Source organism: Lissotriton vulgaris, chromosome 11 (genome assembly GCF_964263255.1).
Source record: "Lissotriton vulgaris chromosome 11, aLisVul1.2, whole genome shotgun sequence".
In the NCBI taxonomy this organism is placed as follows: Eukaryota; Metazoa; Chordata; class Amphibia; order Caudata; family Salamandridae; genus Lissotriton; species Lissotriton vulgaris.
Genome location: NC_141699.1, coordinates 623,647,965 through 623,667,358, shown reverse-complemented (window position 1 = coordinate 623,667,358; position 19,394 = coordinate 623,647,965).

Here is a 19,394-nt window from a genome sequence, read left to right as displayed (position 1 = left end):
TATTTTGACCCCACTTGTTCAATGCATCTAATTCACTCTGATCTGTTCCGGGCCTATCTCGTTCTCTTATTAGACAATTTATGAAAAATCGTAGTATCTGTGCTTGCATGTCAACTTTCTGTTTCTCCATGGCATCCTTAATACTGTCAGGGTCTTTCCCTGTCTGAACAAACTCATATATTCTATCTAGACGCTCCTTCATTCCTACATAGCATAGCAAGTTATCAGTAGCAGATCTTAACCGTAATGATGCCAATATCATTAAATCGTCTTTTCCGGGTACTGGATCATATCTGCAAACTGACATGTTTTCTTTTAATGCGTCAAGGCGGGATGAATTAGAGGAGTGGGGAGACCTGTACGTGAGAGGACTCTGTATACCTCTGAGATTGAATCTGTGAGTTGGTGGCGGGGTCTGAGGACCCGCGGTCGCACCTCCTGAAGCGGAAGCTTGTGCATTATCTCCCTGTGGAGTCTGTATCTGAACTTGGATTTGTCGTTTAGGTGGATCAGGCAAACGTAGTTTCGGTAGGTCAGTTTTGAGTACGGGAAGTGGCGGGGCTGGCGGAGCGGGAGAAGTCTGTTGAGTGGTCTGTTGCGGTACCGGAGGAACATGACCTGGGGGCGGAGTGCCACCTCCGTCCCTGTCCGTAGGCAGGGCACGAACAGGCAGATTGGTATAAGCGGGAGCTACATCCTCTAGATAAGAATTTAGGAATATATCTTTAGTAGTTTTATGCATTACTTTAGTTGGAACTAATGGTGGTGGTAGATTTTTCGGTATTTCTGACATGACCTCAGGTGTACCCTCGGCCATAAGATACATGCCGTTTACTTGGCTATTTCGTATTCGATCTATTTGTTCTGTTTTTACTCGGATCCCCTCGGTAACTAGTTCGTTTTCTTGAGCTTTTTCTGATTCTTTCAGTCTATCTTCTCTACGGAGTGTTCTTTCAGCACGCTTATGTGCTTCCTTACGCCAAAATTCTATGGCGTCCTTCTGAGATTGCCTGGCTTTCTTTTTCCATAATACTTCTTCTACCTTCATGATGCACTCGGCATCCCATGTTCCGGTAACGGGCCATCTGTGTCTCTCGTCTAGATGTTTAGTGTACTCGGCCCATAATTCCAGATACAATATGGCATCTATGCCATGCTTATTATACATAAAGTTGCCTGGAGTGTCCCTAGGAGGGATAGGAATTTCTTCCTCTAACATCCCTTTCCTAGTTCCTATCTGCTTTAACTTGTTGAAAAACGGCATTTTGCTTACTTATTACTGAATGGTCAATCCTTACTACTTACTACTGAATACGGCTATTTGTACAGAAAACACAATAATACACATAAAACGGTCTCATTCATGCCACAACATTAAATCACATAACAAGACATTGGTAACATATATAACTACCCCCTACATCGGATGTACTGCTAAACAGCACAGATACACTGCCTAACAACAGTGCAAGAACTTGAAAACTGATGTACTGCTAAACAGCACAGATACACTGCCTAAAAACAGTGCAGACCGGACTTGTGTACCCAAACCCGTCTAGATACGACCCAGCAATGGTACTCACCGGGAAGCACGGAAACAGAAGGCCTCGGAAAACTCGACTGGACTCGACTCGATACTTCGGAAAACTTCGGAAAACTTCGGAAAACTTCGGAAAACTGGTGGGCCTCTTGACACCTCGGACCTTGCTTCTTTCGGCTAGGCTCTGGTCGGGATCCTCCGCACTCCTCACCGCCTCGTCTGGGTACTGATCGCAGTCTTCGTCACCTCCGTGGGTCAGAGGGAGATGCAGGAAATCCTGCCAGTACGCGTATGTTCCGGCTAACTGACGGCAGGGGACACAGGTTGCAACGCACCAACCGGCGCGTGAGGTGGGGGAGGGGTCCCTATTCGGGCGCCAAAATGATGTAAATAAATAATTTACTCTTAATTTCTATGCAGGTAAGTACTTAATCAATAATAACTCAATCGAAAATGAAAGAAAACAGAGTCCGTGGTGTTAGAGTTCTTAGGGGTTTTATTCCTTAAAAAGGAATAGTCAAGACCAGAATATCATGTTCCGAACACCACACAGGGTGTCAGAAGGGATAGAGCGCTACATTTTATTAACAGTACATAGCTTATATACTTAATTTACACCATTGGGAACAGTATAGAAGGCGTAACAGCTGAGAGAAGACAAGATAACAGTATACACGTGGTACATGTGCGTAATCAAGAGGCGTGAACTAGAGGTGTGTTCTAGAAACGTCACAGGTAGGTGTCACCAAAGGGGTGGCACTAACAGAAAATGTTGCAATGTCAGCAGAAATCGGAAGCTTGGATGCGCGCGCAGCTGCATGACGTGTGCATGACATGGAGTCGGAGGGTGCTGGGGACTTGACATTTGAACTGACGGAAAGAGACAGAAGTCTGGCATGTCAGATCAACTTGTGCTTCTATCATATCTGATATCTGATGTTTAGGAACTAAGCTATCTGGGCGGAAAGGTCTCTGGGGCAGAAGCTATTCTATACTGACTGTGAGTGCGTGTATAAGCGCCTGAATGTCTGTATGAGAAGCGTGGGGGCACGGGGCCTTCCAGGGGAGCATGGCAACAGGAGCTATGAATTACTTGCATGGAGACAGGTCGGCCCTTTGGCTCTGCAGCTGAAGAAGGATGTTTACTGAAGCTAGCAGGCAGGAATGTATTTTCAGGGAACGGAGCAGATAACTCGAAGGTTATAGTCAATCTTGGCAGGCAGCAGGCTGAGCCGAGCGCGAAGGGCCGCGCTGAAAGTAAGTCAGAGTTCACGGGTACAGGGGCAGCTTGGGCTGAGGCCCTTCGAGTCAGAAGCCAGAGAAGAGGCTCGGTGGCAGAAATTCAGAGGCCTACTCAGCTAGAGCTGCAAAACGTAGGAGTACACTACAAAAAGACGTTGGCATAGCATACTTAGGAACGGACCACTCAACCCATTCATGGTGGGTCTGAAAGAGGACATGTTGACGTTGGACGCAAATGTATTTGCGTCTTCATAGCTGGTACAGGAGGGAAGTTACATGCACTTTAACTCGTACATGGAGACGGTGGGGTACTCGCTAGGGAACACAACTTGACCATAAAATTTATATTTCCTCACTTCAACCTGATATTACTTTTATGTTCGCTGTTTCGTGTTTTGATTTTGCGACATGTCATCCCTATGTACTGTTTTTTACATGGGCAGCTCACCATGTAAATAACATGGGAGGAATTGCAGGTGGTATGTTGTTTTTGTGTCCATGTGAAACTTTCCGTTAACTGTAGTGTTTTGGAAACTGATGTAGTCTTACATGCGGCACACATCCCACAGGGGTAATGTCCTGTTACGGGTGTCATTGTTGCATCTCTCGTTAAGGTTGCTGGTTTTTGCTTTTGAGGGCGAGTATGCACCAAGGCGTCTTTTAAGTTTTTTGATCTGCGGTTCGCGAATCTAGGTTTTGGCCAATCAAATTTACCTGTGTTCAGGATGTGCCAATTTTTATTAATATGTTTTTGTATGGCATACGTTGCTGGGTTAACCCCTTCCGTGCGGCCGCTATTTTCCCCGTGTGCGGCTGCCGGCCGAACACGGGCGGGCCATGACGAACCCCAGCCGTCATCAGCACACGAGCACCGTAGTGCATGACGGCTGGGGTTCGTCACCAGCATGGAAGGGGTTAAAGGTGGTCACACAGGTTGTGAGATCTGGTATTGGTTCTTTTTGGTGAGTTTGTGAAAGGCAGTCTCTTTGTTGATTACTGGCTCTTTTTTTGCATTTCCTGATTGTTTTTTCGGTATAGTCCCTGTTTTTCAATTTGGAGCTGAGTTCTTCTGCTTGGATTTTATAATCTTAATTTTTGCTGCAATTTCTTTTAAGCCTTAGAAATTGGCTATAGGGTAAGTTATCCCTTAGTGGTTTGGGGTGATAACTTTTATACGATAACAGGCTATTCTTGGCTGTTGGTTTCGTATAGGTCTTAGTTTGCAGTATATTATTTTCAGTGAAGATAGTAAGGTCCAGGAAGTCCAGTTTTTGATTGCTAGAGGTGTATGTAAAATTGAGCCAGGGGTCCAAACTGTTAAGCCAAACTATAAATGGAGTCAGATCTTTTTGAGTGTCCCAAATCACAAAAATGTCGTCAATGTATCTCTTCCAGTATAATATACTGGAAGAGAATGGGTTGGTTTCATTGAGGACATGTTGGGTTTCACATTGGCTAACATATAGTCCGGCCACCGAAGGCGCAAAGGCGCTGCACATGGATGTTCCATGGACTTGAATGTACAGATTGCCATCATATTCAAAAAAGTTCTCCTTTAATGCTAATTTACAACACTCGAGAATAAAGTGTCTTGGGGTGTTGTAGTGCCATTCTTCCATATAGAAGACGTCCTCTAGCATCTGCAGGGTTTCATCCTGGGGTAGGCTGGTGAACAGTGACTCAAGTCTAGCCCAACCATAGTTATAGTATTTGGGTCAAACAGGGTATCCATGATTTGTAACAGTAGGTCCCTGGTGTCCTTTATGTAAGTTTCTGTTTTTTGTACCATTGGTTTGAGGTATTCGTCGGCGAACTTGGATAATGGCTCGAGGACCGACCCTATCCCGGAAACTATAGGTCGTCCAGGTGGTGGTGACCTATTTTTATGAGTTTTTGGGAGAGAGTAAAAGTAAGGGGTTTTTGGTTCTTTGGTTATGAGGAATTCTGCTTCCTTTTTCGAGATCCACATCTTTGTCTCAGCTTCATATACCATGATAGAAATGGTATTTTGTAATCTTTCTGTTGGATCGGTAATAATTCTCTCATAGAATCTTGTGTCTGACAGAAGGGCTAGGCATTGTTGGTTGTAGCCTGTTGTGTTAAGGATTACGATGCCTCCGCCCTTGTCGCAGGTTTAATCACGATTCTGTCGTTTTTCTGTAGTGCCTCTAGAGCCAAGCGTTCTTTCTTTGTAAGATTCTGGTAGGTTCTTTTTTCAGTTTTGGTTATTGTATCTACACCTTTAAGTAAAGCTTGTTCAAAAGTGTGTAGTTCTGGTGGGACACTACCGGTGGGTGGGTTGAAGGTGGATTTTCTCCTTAAGGGAGTGTCTCCTTCCTTGGTAGAGGCTTCTTTACTAGAGAAGAAAGGTTTTAGTTTTATGTTCTGCAGAACTTTGATAACTCACATTTGAGCTTAAAGGTGTCTGTTGTGGGGGTCGGTACAAACCCCAATCCTTTATTCAGAACGGCAATCTGTTCGTCTGTCAGTTCTATATCTGAAAGGTTCACAATTAGCGATTGGTTTTGCTGGTTGATGGTTGGGCTGCTGCCATGCTCCGCGTCTGCACATTCCTCTGTTGGTCGCGCCACATGAGCGACTTCCTTTTTCCTCTGGTTTGATTGTGGCCCCTGGATAAAAAAGGCTGCTCTTGTTGATGTGTGCTCTGTTGTCCGGGCAGGTGTTGGTCTCCTGTGTGTTGCATCTGCTGCATCCCTTGGTTGAAGGGGTCCATCCAACCTCCATATTGTGGAATGAAAGGTTGGTAATAAGGTATATTATAATTCTGATGGTATGGTCGCTGCCATCTATTACCCTTTCTGGGTCGTTGGTATCTGAAATTATTTCGTCCTCTTTTTGTAGTGTAGTCTTCCGAGCTATGAGATGAGTTGATAGAGGAATTTTTACCAGTGGATTCATCATCTGAGGTCTGATCCTGGAGGTTGTAGTCATCCATGGTATAGGGGTGCATCTTCTCCTGACTGAATTTTTTGAGGTCTTTTCCCAGTTTCTGGAGTTTACTTTGCATGATGAATTCTTTTGTTTCATCTAGCTCTTTGTTTATTTCATCCAATCTTTTCTTGACTACCAAAGGATTGATTCCTTTCTTTAGCTCATTTTCACATTCTTGGATTTCTGCCAAGAGGGCTTCTGAGAGGCGTTTGGTTGTCTTAATTATCAACACCAAGTAGTCTAGGGTGCACTTCCAGGAAATAGAAGACCAATCCATGCGGAACACCAGGTCGTGTAAAAAAATGTGCGGTGCATTGCTTACCTATAGTCCCTTTGGTGCAGTTTTGGATCTCAGATATTCGGTCACTGTCCACTCAGCTCCACACAGCCATGAACTGCCACGAACCGCTACGAACTGCGGGGGCCACGGCGGACACTGCTGGCATTTATCCCCCGCCCCTCCATTCCTCCCTTGAGAAAGACGCAGTCAAGCGGCAGCGGTGACACCGGACCGAGCCGCGAGCTAGCGGAGTGAGCTGCCGCCCGCAAGGAGCTGCGAGGAAGGAGCAGCCCTGCCGTGGGGAAGGGGGGCCACGAGCGGTTCGTATGGGCCGCGAGCGCCGCTGGCATCGGTGCTGGCATCAGCAGCTGGGACACCCACCCCCACCTCCACCGCATACCTCCTACAGCTCAGAACGCTGAAGCCGGCGCCTCTGCTGCTGGAGGCGTAGTGCTCCTTTGTGAGCACCAAGTGCCCCTGCGCTGGACTGGACACTTGCAACCCCCTTCAGAGGAGCCGCAAATCATCTCTTAACACAGCAAGAATCCCTGGGCCCGTTTGAGCGCGTTTGAGCGCGGAAGTGAGCTGCTGAGTTGCGAGCTGCAAGTTACCCCACAGCGCGGCGGAGAGTCACCCCACTGTGCAGCGGAGAGCCGCAACCTGCCACACAGCGACACAGTGAGACCCTCAGGAGGCAGAGGTCTGGCTTGAATGACCAGCTGGGATAACTGCCTGTTAGAGAACACACCAACAGACCCAGGTACGTGGCCACACGACAAAGCTACCCCAGTAGGAAAGCATTTTTTGCCATCCACGAGATTGACTAAAGAACATCACTAATCAGCTGCTAATTAACTGGACGTAGCCTACAAACACCTAACTGATCATTTTATCTCTAATGAAATTGCAATCTGAAGTGGCCCACACCCACCGTCATTCACCTACCAAACAATCCAAATAAATAAATTGCCACGGGGAAATAGACTTATTCTCTCTGATTCACACGCAGTGGTGAAAAAGAGTTCAAGCCAAGACCCCCCGGAGCAATGAGATCCGGTAAAGAAAGAAAGTACACTGCTCCCAAGCGAAGGAAGTCCAAACAACTAGACGCAGCTGGGGCTCAGGGCCACGTCAAGCACACCCTAAAGCCTCAGAAACTTAAGAGCCTAACTCTACGGGACTATTTCAGAAAGACCCCGCTTAAACCCGCAGAATTATTACAACAATCAGAGCAATACCCGCAAGCCTTGGAGGCAACTACCTTTACAACCTCCGACCTCCTAGGGTTTGACCTTAAAGCAGCACCGAAAAATTGGGTATTCAACACAATGCCAGCAAAAGAGCCGCCAGAAATTTATTTTTTCGGGTCCTCCTGTACCAACCAAAACAGGGAAATCACCCAAACAGTTTCTCTTATTCCGGAGAAACCCTCCACCCCTCTGGCAGACGATAACGGGACTGCCCCTCCACCGCAATCACAGCTGGAAGACATAATGCATTCAATAGAAGCCTCTCCCTTGTTGCTACAACTTCCACATTTTCCGATTAAGCCACTCACGGGCTTTCTACAGCAAACAACGACGGCCCAAATCCATGGGCCACCGCAATTTAATGGTAGCTGGCAACCTCCAAACTCGCTACCTTCACCAACAACAAAAACATTAACAGAACCAACAGACGCAAGTCCATTACACAAGTTATCTTCACCCTCCGGCCAAATAAGAGCTCTATGTCAAGGCAAATCAGCACAGAAGGCAGCAAAGGATCAACCCACGCCGAATTTGTCATTTCTCTTTAAAACCACCTCAAATTCCCCAAACCCGAGTCTCACTCTATATGACAAACCGAACACAGAAGAGGACACTACGACCAGCGCTTGGCCCCAACTACTGCAGACCCTCCAACAAATTGTGACCGCTCTTAACTATCATTCAATAAAATTAGAGGTCCAAGTGGATCTATTAAACACCTTGGCACTCTTTACGTCAGGGATTGACGGCAAACTAGATCAATTGAATTCATTAATCTTAAGAGCGCAAGCATCCGCAAACCTAGTACAACCAACGTGCTGCTGCTCTCCAATTATCAACTCCCTTTCCCTGCTCCCAGACTGCCTCTCCACAGTTATTCGGGAAGTAAAGCAGTTGAGGGGGGGCAACGTGTCAGCCATATTGCAACCTGCTAAACATCAAGAACAAGACAAACCACAGAAGGACTGTGGAAACAAGAACACAAAAACAAAGGAAGAAGAAGCGGATACTAAAAGATCCACTAACCGCCTTCCATCGACGAATGATCATTCCCATAGCGCCCTAATAAATCCAACCCCGACGGTTGAAAACTGCACTTTTCCATCATCAACCGGGCCTATAAACCAGTATGTCAAATCTGAGGACGGACGAAACAACAGTCCTGATTCTTCGCCCGTTCCTTCAGTCCTGGTTTCTCCCAGGCCGATTCCCCCGTGCAGCAAAAGAGAGCGCAAACGTCAACGAAAAGCAAGGAATAAACTCAGGCCTAACTCCAACTTGGCCCATCAGAACCTCTTTTCTTATCTTCTCGATAGTCGAAAACAAAAAATCCTCTCTAGACCCCAACACAGAGGTACCGACAACAAACCCAACAACAACCTCGAATGGACCAACTGTGGACTTACCCATTCAACAACCGGCGAGGAGCCCTCAGAGCCTAAGTACATAAACAATTGCCCTGGCAATGAAAACAGAGGGCAGTGATCCTGCAACAAGCACAAGGGTGAGTCCAGTTAGGTCAAGCACAAGGGTGAGTCCAATCAGGTCAAGCAACTCTGGCCAAGAGACAGCGGCAGGAAAATCTCAGCCTTTAATGGATCTCCGCCCTTCTGAGAATGAAAAAACAACGGCAAAACTGAGTCTTACTAAAACCATTTGCAATGACATAGCTGCCCGGATCAGACATACTTCATAATCAAAACAGGCTCCCTTCCAACCACCACAGATGCCATATCAAAACAGATTTGATGCAACAATCGAAAAACTGATCCCCAATCACACAACTGCACCTGAGCCGCGAAGTGAAAACCAATCGTGTCATCGGATTTTATTAGCCCCAGAGTACAAATCTAAGGGGCGGCACGACATTCTCAACAGATCAAATCTGCTGAAATTAGCGGAAGGCATACCGGGGCTTGTGGGACTGGATACGAACAACATTGAATCCATTGAATTTCTTCCTCCACGAGGAAACCAAACCTCTGAGGTCACTGTTGTTACTTTCACGCAGGCAGGCTGGGCAGGAGCCTTTCTCGAACACAAGGCCACACTGCGGAATTGGGGGATTAGAGTGCACCCCTACTCAACGCCAGGGTATCCAATCACACTGCTATCAGGAGTAACTACATCCAACAAGCCGGCCTGCACCAAACATTCAGAGAATGGGAGGCCGTTTTCTGTTCTAAAAAATGCCTCAGGGCTAGATACAGAACTTAAATGCCCTGAAAAAGCGGCGACAAACAACGAACTAGATCACGCCTGGGGATGGCTGCCAGCAGCACTGGCCACCAAAAGCAGAAACTGACCACCTGTGACAGGCCCACCAGCAAAAACACACAAGGCACTAAAACCACTCCCTCCGCCAGGGGTACAACAGCACAGTGAGGCCAGTGGCAAGGTGGAACCACTTTTCTCACTGCGCTCATGGAACATCTGCGGCCTACACCATAAAATCCAAAATGAAGACACTATGTCTTTCCTGGGGGAACACGTGGCAATTGCCCTGCAGGAAACCTGGGAGCTAGAGGGTCGCCCCATTGAAGGATTCATTGAATATCGGAAGCAGGCACAGAGGGACAGCCGCTTCGGCCACCCTAAAGGCGGGCTTTCCTTATACATATCCAACGACCTAAAAGGTGAATTGAGTCCACTTAACCTGAAAGAAGACTGCTACTGTGGGTCAAAATCAAATTACGGAACAGACAGCGATTGCTCCTACTCATAAATGTGTATATCAATCCTAACACCCGCACAAAAAAAGACCACCTAGCCAGATTTTGCGAAACAATGATTGATATAGCCACAGAATATCCCAACTCGGACTGCATCATCACTGGAGATTTTAACACGAACCTTTTCCAGGGGAATACAGCAGACTTAGACGGACCTAATCTGACCAGCATTATTGAGGATCTCCCCCAATCTAAACCCCCCATGCAAACTTCCAATACATTAGGCGAGACCACTGTGTTGAGACTTTACAACGCAGGGTATCTGGTGGTAAATGGAAGATCAGCAAGCGATTCCCCCCCAAACTGGACCTGGTCAAATGGAAGAACAAAATCCTACCTGGATTTCGCTATTTGCAACTCGGAATTGCTGTCCAATCTGGCCAGCTTTTCCGTCCTGCCAAGACTTGAGAGCGACCACAGGCCATTGGTCGTTTACTTTGCCGCAAATTTAGTCCTCTATAAAAAGGCACCATTTACATACAAAGGAATACATTCCGACAACCTAAAATGCCTGAAATGGAGTGAGTCTAATGGACAGTGCATCCTAAATACAAGCAAGGATTTTATCATGTGTGCTCTTGACCAAAAGGCCTCTCCAACAGCAACATGGTCGCAGCTATGTACACATCTGATCAGACTATATCCAGCGACAAGGCAGGGTCCAAACCATACACCACCAGTAGGAGCAACAGCACTCCCCATGATAAAAACATTAAAGAGAACGAGAAACAACGCATTGAGGTTGTTCTTAAAATCTCCAGAGAACAGCAGCCTCCTCGACACATATCGTCAAGCCCAAAAGGCATTTAGGAGGGCAGTTACCCAAGAGAGAAAGGATCAGGAAGCTCGATTCTGGGTTAAACTGGTATAGGAAAGCAAACAACAAAATTCAAAGTCATTTTGGTCACTCATTAACAACATCGATCGGAATACAACATCCTTCGGATCAGCGAACATCCAGGAAGCAGACTGGATCTTGTACCTAACAGAGCATTTCCAGGCACAAGACAATCCTGATTGCCCTGGATTAACACGGGTCTCTGACACTGGCACAGGTACAACACTGAATCCTCCACTCGATCAAATGCAGGGGCCTTCCTCACTTGAGGTACTGTCAGAAGAAAGAGTAGTCAATGCTCTGACCAAAGGGAGACAAGATGGAGCACCAGGCCCGAATGGCCTGCCGCAGATGCTATTCAAGTCCGACATCCCTTTCTGGTCCAAAGTGCTATTAAATCTTTTTAACTACTCCCTGAACCACCAAACGATCCCGGATTCCTGGAGAGGTGCTATTATCCATCCCATCTATAAAGCCGGTCCACGAGGAAACCCAAACAACTATAGATTAATTGCCCTGTTGGACAAAGAAGCAAAACATTTTGCAGGCCTCATCCTGGAGGATCTTAGACAATGGGCAAAGGAAAAAAATCCGATTCCTTTCAATCAGACAGGGTTTGTTGCCAAATCAGGAACATTGACAAACTTACTGGCAACCTCCACCCTCATCGACAAAGCCCTCACAAATTCCAGGTCGCTTTTTTGCTGCTTTGTCGACTTCAAAGCAGCTTTTGACAGGGTGCCTAGGGCAGCGCTGTGGCAAAAACTGAAGCAGTGGGGAATCCCAGACAACATCTTGAATCCCATTATCCTGCTGTACTCCAATACATGGGTCCGAGTGAAGCTAGGGTCTGGCGCGCATCTCTCCCGGAAAATCTGGACCTCTTGTGGTGTAAAACAAGGATGCGTGCTGGCTCCCCTCCTCTTCAATCTATTTATAGCGGATCTATCAAGCACGCTAGAGGAAGTAATCAGTCATCCACCAAAAGTAGGTGGCACAGCATTATGCAATCTTTTATATGCCAATGACTTGGCACTGTTCAGTCTCACCAGAGTGAGGCTACAGAGACTTCTGGATGCCTTAATGCAATACACGGTCAACAACCAATTAGAAATAAACATGAAAAAAACTATGGTTGTCCCGTTTGGAAAAAAACGCTACAGCGGTGGAGGCTGGACAATAAACAAAGAAAGCATTTCAATCGTACCAATCGTACAAATACCTAGGGGTCCATTTGGATTCCAGGGGCAGTTTCACCAAACAGAGTACTGTGATTGCAGCCAAGGCAACAGTGTTAATGATATCCCTGGCTAAGCTATCGAGGAGACTCTCAGGTCCCACGGTTTTGCCCTTACTGGAAGTGTTTAGAGCAAAGATCGGCCCCACACTTTCGTACGGTATAGAGATCTTCAAGGGAAAAATGAACAAGTCTCTAAACAAACTGACAACCAAACTCTACAAAAAACTGCTCCACTTGCCGAGTTCCTCCTCGCCAGCACAGGTTAGACTAGAGCTGGGCTTAACTAACTATGAATCCTCTGATGTTGGCTCATATCTTAATCTGATCCACAAATTAAGGAAGGCAGAAGCTGACACCTTGGAATTCTTGGTCTGGAATGAAATTAGTGTGAGCAATCCGGGAGGAATATATGGCCGCCTCCTAAATGATTACATCCAACAAACGTCTGCTGCGGATCTCTGGGCCCTCAACCCAAGCCAGACTGCCTTCAAAAATACAATTAAAAAAGCTATAAGACTGAAATCCCTGATCACGGACAAAGCTCTCCTTGCGAAACGCAGCCATGCTTGGGCAGTAGCCAACTCCTATAAACGACTTTATCCGGCCAATTATCTTTCGATAACATTCTTTTATCATCTAAAGCGATGCCTGTTCGCCCTAAGACTTGGAGATTGGCGCTTCCTACAAAATCTCCCTGTATGGCGCCAAAAAAGGGCTGATCAAACGTGCAGAGGATGCGGATCAGCTAATGAAACCTTTTTGCATGTGCTCTGTATATGCCCCTTCTTCATGTCCCAACGCAGACGCCTACTCAGGCCGGAATGGAACAGGTTGGGAGTTCGGACTTGCAGACATGCCATTACTGCTGCTCTGTCTTTAGAGAACACTGTCTTAAACATAAAATTGGCTAAATTCGTTCAGTATGCCTACAGGCTTTTAGAAAAATTGGACCACTGTGCAGAATAATGTGTACCTAACCCCACCGGCATTGTCTGGGAGTGCTAACCTTCAAATTGACATGCTGCAGTAAGCACTGATAAGAAAGCCACATTGTATTCGGTTTTTATTCTCTTTCATCTTTTAATCTTTTTTAAGCTGTAAGATTGTATTAATGTGCTGGTAGAAACTTTTAAAGATATGTTTATATATCTAAATAAAGATGTTATATATATATATATCATTTTAATAGTATCAAGGCGGCCCCATCATGATAAGTAAAGAGGATGCCATCTGGTCGTTAAATCGGTTACCTTTTGAATGCACTTCTTTAAGCAGAGTGAGACCGTGTCCGAAATTGAGGGGGTAACATGTAGACCTAAATATTTGATGTGAGCTGAGTTCCAAGTGAAATTAGAAGCACTGAAGTCGGGTTTAAAAGTAAAGTTCGTGAGGGGCAGGCTCTCACACTTGTTGTTGTTCAATTTGTAACCAGAAATCATGGAGTATTCGCGTACTTTTTCTAGGAAGGCAGGAATTGACATATGCGGGTTAGATATAAAAAGTCAAATGTTGTCAGCATATGCAGCAAGCTTGATATGAGAATGCATAGATTGGAAGCCATGGATGTTAGGGTTTTGACGAAGCCTGGAAAGAAAAGGCTCTAAGGCCAAATTAAAAAGAAACGGGGAGAGGGGGCATCCTTGACGAACGCCTCTACCTAAGTTAAAAAAAGAAGGGACTAAACCATTGCACAAACTGCTGCACGTGGATTAGAGTAAAGGAGAGAAATTAAAGAGATACATTTTGGACCAAAACCAAACCATTTAAGGGCATGGAATAGGTAGGTCCATTCAACCCTGTCAAATGCCTTCTCGGCATCCAAGGCAATCGCTGCAAGAGGGTATTGCAAACGGGAGGATTTGGAAAGGACATTAAACAGGAGTCTAGTGTTATCAGTAATAAAGCGCCCTTTAACAAAACCGTATTGTTCTGTCTCTAAAAGATCAGGGAGGTGGGGATCTAATCTCTCAGCAAGTGATTTGGCAAATAATTTGTAATCATCATCATCAAAGCTTTATTCGAGAATTATACTCATAAAGCACAAACATACATTTCAAATACATTGTTTAAAAAAGATTTTTCCTAATTATACGACATTATAAAACAATTATACAGACATAAACAGTAAAAATCTTTGATGTATGATTACACAGAAACCACAGAAAGTACTCCAGTCAATTTACATTAGTAGAGATTGCCCTCCGTCTAACGGACCATGCCCACCCCAAATACTTTGCTGTTCCTAGGACAATAGGCATTTCAGTGGTGGTACAGAGTATTCGTAGTGCTTCAACACCCCTAGATGTCCCTAGATTTCTACAGACAGGAGCTAACCATACTCTTCTCTGGGTGGCATAAGCTTTGCATAAGAATAGAAAGTGGCCTATACTTTCATCTGCCGCACCACAGGCTGGGCAGCAAGAGGTGGTCGAACTCCTCCACCTGCCTGTCAATGATCTTAGAGGGAGGGCACCTGATCTTAGCTGGAAGAAAAGCTTCCTATCCCCTGGGTTGGAAATGCTGTCCCAATATGGTTCCAATGCAGGATACAATTTGACGTCAAAGAAACGCCCCGTCATTGTGTCAGATCTTGTTTTACTCCAGAGTCTTCCATCTACCCAATCCCAGTATAAGCCTTTGATCATATTTTTACTTGGGAAGGGTTCCCCAGACGGATTGTCCCATAGATTAGAGAGGCCAAGATCTCCTAATGCAGTCCTGAGATTTTTTAACCAGACTATCTTGTGAAAGGTGTCAGCTTTGATTATGGCCTGGAACCCCTCCGCATAATGCCGGATCTCCGGGGTAGTCCAAAGGCGTCTCCAATAGAGAATCGGGCGCAACCTCGCTTGGCTGCTAACTGATCTTCTCCCTAGATTAAGACCAAGTGGGATTAATGGTGTACTCTGCGGAAGTCCTGTGATTCCCCTAAGGAACCTATTCTCAGATATCTGCAAGGGGAGAAGATTCCCAAATCCCCACAGCTCAGCCCCATAGAGGGCAGACCCAAGAGCCTTGGCATCATATACAGTCAAGACGGGTTTTATAGGCTTGGGTTTCGACTTTTTGTGTTCCACCCTAAGCACCCCCGAGATCTGTTGGTGCCTCAAAGCCACCTTTTCTATATGCTGGGACCATCTTGAATTATTTGCTATCTGTATCCCAAGGTAGGTAAATACAGTAACCACCTCAAGCTGAAAGTTATTCAAGAGTATTTTTAACCGGGGTCTACATTTTGATGTAAAAGCCATCAGCTTGGTCTTGACCACGTTGACTTCCAGGCCATGCTCCCCACAGAAGAGGTCCAAAATGTTTGGAGCTTGCTGCAGGCCATCCGTCGTTTTGGATAGAATCAACGTATCGTCGGCGAACATCAGAATCGGAACCCTGAGGCCCGCCAACGAAGGTGTGTCGACACTGGCTTCCAGCATCCGAGCCACTATCCTATTGACAAATAGGGAAAAGAGCAGGGGGGCCATTGCACACCCCTGTCGTACTCCACGTTCGATCGGGAAATCAGCAGAGGATTCGCCATTCATACCCCATTGGACTTTAGTGAAGTTGCTTTCGTGCAACCTCATTATCAGGGTAACTCAGCCGGAAGACCAATTTCGCTCAGAACTGCCCAGGGCTTTCTCCTTGGGACCAGGTCGAAGGCAGCCCGCAGGTCGACAAAGGCAACATACAGGCTGCCCTCGCCAAGCAACACCGTCCCCCACTGCAGCAGAGCAAAGCAAAACACCTGGTCGACTGTACTTGTAGCCCGCCGAAAACCAGCCTGATAAGGGGACAGGGCATTGTTCTCATCAACCCAATCCATTAGTTGATTAACCACCATTCTCCCTATCACTTTTTGGACGGTGGCGATCAAGCTTATCGGCCTGTAATTGGCCGGGAGGGACCGATCCCCTTTTTTTGTATATGGGTATGATGGTTGCTCCCTTCCATAATTCAGGGACAGCCGTTCCCTTAGCGATAGCATTTCCCAGAAGGAATACGTACCTGGCCCACCTTGCCTTGTCGTTTATAAAAACATCAGAGGGTATCCCATCTAAACCGGGGCTCTTCCCCCGGGGGCAGTGCATATTGCGACCTCGGTTTCTTTAGGGGTAAATAAATTCCCAATAGGGAATACAGCTGAAATTGCTTTCACATCCTTAAACTCAGTTGTCTCGGCATATTGGGGTTTGAAATAATCCACCCATGCACCCTCAGCGACATTATTGTCGGGTTTGTCTGGAGTTCCACCTCTACCCCACTTAACAATATTCCAGAATAACCTGGAGTCCTTAGCCCCGGAAGCCTCCTTTAGTTCTACCCAATGCTTTTTGTCCCATGTTTTTTTTGCTAGGGATATACTAGCCTTGTAGTGCTTCCTAGCCCCACTAATCGCAGCCCTGTCCCTATTCCTCATTGCTCTTTCCAAGCTTAGCCTGGCTTCCCTGCACTGATGGTTAAACCACCTAGCTGGTTTAGGTGGTTGTTTCCTATTTGTCTTGCGGGGCCTCAGGAAGTGCGGTTTTAAAAGGCAAAAGAGCTTGTCATGTATGTCAGTTATTTCCCTAGACCCTGGAATTACAGGGTTTGCAGCCTCCATAGCGGTGATTGCAATATCCACCTCAGAATTTATAAAGGCCATAGATTCTGCATTAGCCAATACACTCGGCCAGTTAAGTCTGCGCATGTTGTTGGCCATAATAGGCATTGGTCCATCACTCGATTGGGGATTCCCTGATGTGGCCAACCACCAATTGTGGGTCACACAGAGAGGATTGTGGTCACTCTCCAGTCTGCCCTCAATTTTCATGTCGCGTACCAACTGCCACAGATTAAGTCTACAAAGGACATAATCTATCCAACTTTGGTTACGACCATTGTCGAATGTGCAGGCACCTTCCCTATCACTCTTCGTTCTCCCATTTAAGGCTCTTAATCCTTGTGCCAGACAAAAGGCATTCAGTTGTAATGTATCTTTTGTCCACCTCTTAACCGAAGCAAGATTTAATATTGGAACGCCCCATTGCATATCCTCCTCTTGCCCCAAGAGATGGTCCGAGCTGTCCAACGGCTCGAAAGTCCTAATTAGGTCGCCAGCTACTACAACTTTATTTCCCAAGGACTGTATTTCCAAAAAAGTGGACAAAGCCTCTAAGATGGGTGAATTCCCTATGGTACTACCCCTGGCATAGATGTTATAGATATCTATCCCTCCCCCATTTTCTGATGCTATTCTTAACATTTGGATGTCGTTGCAACCCAGATCCACTACTTTGATTGTTACTTGTAACCGTTGCCATATCCAAATTGTAAGGCCTCCCATCGGTCAACCCCTGCCACCTCTACTAGCCGGGATTGAAAAATTTAGATAACCAGGAAGAAATATAGGGTCGCAGGCCCATGTCTCCTCGAATAGACATACATCAAAACCGTTAATGAAGTCTATCCAGTTTTGGGTTGCCAGCTTGCTACTCAATCCCGCGATGTTCCATGAAACCAACTTCCCTAAACAGGAGCCATCCATAGGTACTGATCCTACAGAGGACATACCAGAGCGGCTTGTTGGGATTCCTTCGTACCCCTCCTTATCTCGGTTTTTACCTTCATTATTTGTAATCAATAATAACTAAGGAGATTGGTCTATAATTCTTACAATATTTGGGATCTTTTCCTTCTTTAGGTATAAGGCAAATGTGAGCATCAGAAAAGGAACCTGCGGAATTGCCCAATGTGACAAAGGAATCTAATACAGAATGTAATTTCGGTATCAATAATTTGGAGAAGTGGAGGTAAAATTCAACCGTGAAACCATCTGGACCAGGGGCTTTGTCCTTCTTAAGATGTTGAAGTGCAGTAAGTAGTTCCTACTGGGATATGGCAGATTCCAAAGAGGATAAGTCTAGAGGGAAATGATGTGGTGCCTGTATACTGGAGAAGAAGTGCAAAAGTGATTGAAGGGAGGGTTGGGTATCGGAGGAGTAAAGAGTGTTATAAAAGCGAGAAAATTATGTCAGAATATCCGCATCCTTATGCTTAAGAACTAAATTATCATCATAGATGGATTCAATATTCAACTTGTTATGTTTAACTTTCAGGTAGTTGGCCAAAATGTTTCCAGCTTTATTCTTACCCCCATAAAGTTTTGCACTAGATTTTAACAGAAAAAAGAAAGTATCCTCCGTAGATTTCTTATTGAATTGCATCTTAGCTTCAATAAGACTTGTCAAGCTGTCCTGAGAGTGAGAAGTATAATAGGAGTGTTCCAATGTCTTAATTTTCCGAAAAAGATCCCCAGTGCATTTGCGAGCCATCTTCCGTTTTTTGGCAACAAAACTGATTATAAAGTCTCTTGCTGTAGCTTTGAAGGCACCCCAAATAGTTTGTTTGGGTAGAGAATGAGTATCATTCAGCTCAAAATATTCAGTAAAGAAATTGGTAAAAGATGAGACGAACTTAGAATCTAATAGGAGACTGTTGTTAAAACGCCATCTCCTGGGTCCTTCAATTTTAGGCAAAATATCAACGTTGATGGAGTTAAGGGCATGATCTGACAGTAGAATGGGACCAATTTCTGGATTATTGAGAGTTTGTGCAATATTATGGGATACAAAAATATAATCGATTCTGGACTGGGAATGGTGAGAGGGTGAGTAAAAAGTAAACTCTTTAGTGGTCAGATTACAGAGGCGCCAGGCATCAATAAGTTTAAGTTGTGCGATAGCCTGAGCAAAAAGTTTATGGGGTTTATTTGGAATAAAGGAGGCTTTAGAACGCCTGTCAAGAAAAGGATCAAGAGGTTGATTACAATCTCCTGCCATGATGAAGTTATCATCCATGAATTTGGTGATGTACGTAGCCATCAAGTGCCAACATCCGGGGTCTCCTCCTGTAGGAGCATGAACATTAAGAAAAGAAATTGGAACACCCCTTAAAGACAGATTGACATAAAGCCACCTACCATCTTTATCAGAATCTTGAGATAACAGTGAACAAGAAGGGGATTTACGACATAAGATTGCTACACCATTACGTTTACCATCACCAGGAGAATAAAATACCTCACCCACCCAACCTCTCTTAAGTTTAGCAGACTCAACATCAGAAAGGTGAAACCCATGAAAGAAGAAGAACCCAAAATCAGGAAAGTTGTAAATTAAATGTAAATTGATACTTGTATAGCGCACTACTCACCCGCAAGGGTCTCAAGGCGCTTGTACGAATACCGCTGTGGAACCCATCCTGGCTTTCCCTGTGAGGCATCTACTCCTTGGCATCCCCAAGGTGGAGGCCAGGCATCCTTAGCGTTGTGGGGGCCTTTGTGGA